The 5,259-nt window shown below is 34.3% G+C and overlaps 1 non-coding gene across 1 annotated transcript; it reads right to left on the reverse strand.

Moving 5' to 3' along the window:
* Positions 1-1,127: 1,127 nt before the first annotated feature.
* On the reverse strand, positions 1,128-1,200 carry TRNAE-CUC (transfer RNA glutamic acid (anticodon CUC)). The gene has a single exon. It is a non-coding gene; the product is annotated as a tRNA-Glu (tRNA).
* Positions 1,201-5,259: the final 4,059 nt, after the last annotated feature.

A 5,259-nucleotide genomic window follows, 5' to 3' on the forward strand; every position in this document is an offset into this window, starting at 1 on the left:
CCCTGGCTTCCATTCTAATTCTCTATCTTTTTTTTTAAGTCCTGTAGGATCATGGTCTTCTTCCAACGGCTCATGGACTCCATGCAATCTCGTTAACGCAAAAGTCAGATGTCCGATGACTCATCTGTAGGCGATCTCAAACAAGAACATCTTATTTTTGGATGGTTTGCAAAAAAAAATTAAGCCAGAGAGAGTAATTTGTTTAAATTAAATGAGCTTTGTAATTTTCTGAAAGTTGTAATTTTCTTTACCTTCGATGTGACATCTCCTCCGATAACTCTATAAAAGAATTTCGCTTCCCACGAGCTCAGGGATGCACGTGCATATGCACACACTCTTTACTCTCATTTTCTACTTTTCTTATTCTTCTTCTCCATCTTCGATCTACAAAGGGCTGATTTGGACGTCGGATTGGTTGAGTCAGGGCACCCCTGGCTTCCATTCTAATTCTCTGTCTTTTTTTTAAAGTCCTGTAGGATCATGGTCTTCTTCCAACGGCTCATGGACTCCATGCAATCTCGTTAACGCAAAAGTCAGATGTCCGATGACTCATCTGTAGGCGATCTCAAACAAGAACATCTTATTTTTGGATGGTTTGCAAAAAGAATTAAGCCAGAGAGAGTAATTTGTTTAAATTAAATGAGCTTTGTAATTTTCTGAAAGTTGTAATTTTCTTTACCTTCGATGTGACATCTCCTCCGATAACTCTATAAAAGAATTTCGCTTCCCGCGAGCTCAGGGATGCACGCGCATATGCACACACTTTTTACTCTCATTTTCTACTTTTCTTATTCTTCTTCTCCATCTTCGATCTACGAAGGGCTGATTTGGACGTCGGATTGGTTGAGTCAGGGCACCCCTGGCTTCCATTCTAATTATCTGCCTTTTTTTTAAGTCCTGTAGGATCATGGTCTTCTTCCAACGGCTCGTGGACTCTATGCAATCTCGTCAACGCAAAAGTCAGATGTCCGATGACTCATCTGTAGGCGATCTCAAACAAGAACATCTTATTTTTGGATGGTTTGCAAAAAAAAATATTAAGCCAGAGAGAGTAATTTGTTTAAATTAAATGAGCTTTGTAATTTTCTGAAAGTTGTAATAAATAACAAAAAACCTTTTAATATTTTTTCCATTGCCGGGACTTGAACCCGGGTCTCTCGGGTGAGAGCCGAGTATCCTAACCAACTAGACTACAATGGAATGACAAACATATTATGATATAGACGTTATTATTTTAATTATTAACATATATCTGCAGGAACATATTAATTGTTTTAGTAACTACCTTTCTTTGGTTCGTCCACTAGATAAATTTGAAAGTGCAAGTAGCTCCTGATACGACATCCTAACTGTCTTAATAGTTCGAGCACGATAAGTGTAGGATGCCCTACATAAAAATCAAACCTTATATGCATGAGTATGGATACCCAGTGGCATCCCCAAGATTTTCAATCAAGAAGGTGAATTCAATAAATTAAAAAAAATTAACATAATATAAAATATATAATAAAAGTATATATTAACTTCAAATATTTTTGAAATATCATATTTTGAAAATATTGAAGAATAGCTTCATTATCAACTGTGTCAAACATATTTCGCTCAATATATGATATCAAATAATTATTTATCATATTGTCTCTCAACCAATTATGAAGTGAGGTTTTGATTATTTTCATTGTTGAAAATACTCTTTCCACCATTGCAGTTGCAACGGGTAATAATAATGCTAACTTCAAAAGTAAATATACCAAAGGATATAGTCGATGTTTTTTTAATTGAACCATCCTTTTAGCAAGCTCACTAATCCCCGCAATCTCAGAGAATTGACTACTACTTCGCATGTCAAAAATAAAGTTATCAAATTAGTATTCAAGTTGCATTAACTCTATGGAGGAGAAATCAGATGGATAAAATTGAGCAAACTAAAGTAATTTTCTCTTATCATAAGTAGAGAATGAATCTTATGGATCAAAATAAGTTATACATAACGACAACTATGTGTTCACCTCATTAAAGTGACTGTTCCACTCTTGAGATTGCAAATCTATCAATTCATAAAATATTTTAGTGCAATAATAGTGCAGATTTGTCCTTCCTTCAATACTTCATTGTGATCTCCCATGAAAGGCTAACAAGTCTTCCATGTGCGGGTGACTATCTCATATTTAACACAAAATAAAGAAACTTCATTTAGTAACAAATCCCAACCATCATCTCTCCTGGTTTGCAGTTGTTGTTTGCTTGATCTTACAAGAATTATAACATTTACAATGTCTTGATCTTTTCTTGCAAAACTTACGATAAATTATTCATGACTCCCAAGAAATTCTTTAATAAGTGCATCTGAAATATGAATTCATATTTTTTCCATCAATTCCAACATATTATTTGCTTGCACCCTTTGCTTATGATCTTTTCTCTCATCTTCAACAATTAAAAGGGCATCAATAACTAAATGATACAAGCATATCAAACTCAATAATGTATTATAATGTGAACCTCAAGGTGTATTCCTAGCTCCTTTCAATGTCTTCTCTTGATTCATACCTCGCCTAGTAGATATATCATCATTGCAAATTCGTTCAATAACTTTTTCAAATTGTTTCGAAGTATGCCTCTTGACACTTCAACAATATTGTTCATATGTGCAACCACATCAAAAAAAAATAGAAATCCTCATGTGATTTGCAGCAACAGATACAAGTGTAAGTTGCAGTTGATGAGCAAAACAATGAACATAATAAACAGACTTATTCTCCATCATAATTAAGCTTGTTAAGTCATTGAATTCTCCTCTCATATTGCTAGCTCTATTGTATCCTTGCCCTCGCAAATTAGATATAGATAAACCATATTGGCACAATAAAGAATCATTAACAATTTTAAGTGATAAGATAGCAATGTCACTTACATGTACAATGCCTAGAAAGCATTCGATGATATTTCTCCTTTCATCTACAAACTGTAACGTAACTGTCATTTGCTCTTTAACAGATACATCACGAGCCTTATCAACCAATATAGTAAATAATTCATCATCAAGATCTCCAAGAATAGAATTAGTGGTTAAATAGGCAATGGATCTGATAATTAATATCTTATTGAATTTTAGGTTATGTCAGTTTGAGGTTTGAGGGAGCATTTTCCAGTGCAACTGTATTGATATCCTTATTATGGTCAGCAAGAAATCTTAACAGTTCAAGAAAATTACTATGATTGAGTGAGTTTGTGGATTCATCATGACCACAAAATGGTAATCTTTGATGCACAAGAAATCTTATGCAATCAATTGATGCTGTCAAACGAACATGATAATTGATAGTTATCTGACTAGATTGATTGACCAAATAAGTTTCAATATGTTATTTTTTATTCATTAAGTCATATGCTGCCATTATACACCTATTGTGAATGCTACTCTGATTTCCAACATGTTCATCAAACTTATCTTTCTTTCTCCAATTCTTAAATCCCTCAGTAACAAAAGAATCATCACCACTTTGAGTACCATGTTTAGCTTTGAATAAATAACAATAAAGAAAGAATCCATAATAATTTCATGCTTTGATCCGTGGTAGGCTTGAAGAGAAATAAACACCAAATAACTCTGAGAACTTAAGTGCTCTACCTTGATTTCTTACTGATTAGGAATTTGCATCTAAAGTTTGGCGCATAACATATCGAACCAACACATCAATTTAGTTTCTTTCTGCAAATTCTACAGAATTCCATAAATTCCATAGTTTGTTACCATTCCAAATCTCCCGACTTTGAACTACTCTCCTCTCGTTTTGCTCTTGCATGATAATGGAAAGACCATGAGATTAGTTCAACTATCCAACAGCTCCTACCCACGTTCGAAAAACTAATTCAGAATCTAGCTGAAGGAATTAGGGCTGCCAAATTCATAGAAATAGATTTTGATCTATTGAAAAAAAAACTGCTGCATTTCAAAAGTATTATAGAATCAAGTTCAAGGGAGTTTCAAGAACTTTAATAGCAGGAAGTGATTAAACAATTTATGAATCAATTCAACCAGGGCTTTGTCTGATCTATAGTCAGATTTCTTTTCCTCACAACAGCTTCCAAGTTCCTGTTTCCTTGCACTATATGTCACTGATCCATTCTTCAAAATTATAGTGATGCTACCATCCATTTAGGGATCTTCTAAGATTGAATTCCTCTATGCAATTAATGAATTCAACAATCAAATTCAGAACTCATATTAAAGAACTCTAGAAATGGAGCTAATTTCTGAATTTTTTGGGGTTCCAGAATTCAGTTTCGGAATTCTGAGTTCAAGGTAATTTCAGCTTAGAATATGGAGAGTTCAGCTTATCAAAGCATAGCATTTGACGCTAGGCTAGTAGGAGCTTAATTTGAATTTATTGCTGGTAAGAAACATTCAATAAGGGTTGGCACAAAGACTGGTTCCCTTTTGTTTTTTTTTTCTTCTTATATTGCAGTTTTCTGCATTTTCCATATGGAATTTAGGATGGTTCTGCTGTCTATCAAGTATCCTTCATTGGAAGGAACATTTTAGCTCATTACAGCTGTTAAGCTCTCAAACTAACAATTCAAACTTCCTCATCAACAACAACACTTCTTAAGCTGAAAATTCTGTTCATCAAAATCTGCCTTTGCATTCAACAGCAGCTCCCAGTTAAAAATTCCAGAAATCTAATTCCCATTCCAGAGTTTCAGAATTGAAGACCCAAGGAAATCTCAACTCACCTTAAGAAGGGTTTAGCTTAGGGAAAGGTATCATTTAACACTGAATTGATAGGAGAGTGAATTCAGATTGGCACAACCTTAAGAATTTGGCTGATTTCAATTCCAGCAGCTACCTTTTTGAGTCAGTCATAGCCTCAGATTCACCATTAAGGCAATCAAAATGAGATTTCAAACTTAATGAATTCCCCAAATCTCCTTAGCAAGGCTGAATTTGAGTTCAAATAATTCTCTTATTGTGCCCCTCTCCATCTTCTACTCAGCCCCTGTAGTTTTTTTTTCACAGCCCCTCGGTTCTTTTCTATCTTTTTTTTCTTCTCTTCCTTCCCCTTCTTGAGATACTTAGAGACTACATTGAAATCCAGCTGCTAGAGGAATTTCCTGCTTAGAGCTAGCTGTTGTAATCCTAGTTTCTGAGATACCACAGATTCAAGTTCAGAAATTGGAATACTACAGATCTAAGTTTCGGGAATTTCAATTCAAGAGAGTCCTTTATTTAACCATGAAGAATTAAGCTTAGGGAGA

The sequence above is a fragment of the Curcuma longa genome, chromosome 7, assembly GCF_044706935.1.
Source record: "Curcuma longa cultivar G26 ecotype Majalengka, Jawa Barat chromosome 7, ITB_CL_G26_1.1, whole genome shotgun sequence".
NCBI classification, from domain to species: domain Eukaryota; kingdom Viridiplantae; phylum Streptophyta; class Magnoliopsida; order Zingiberales; family Zingiberaceae; genus Curcuma; species Curcuma longa.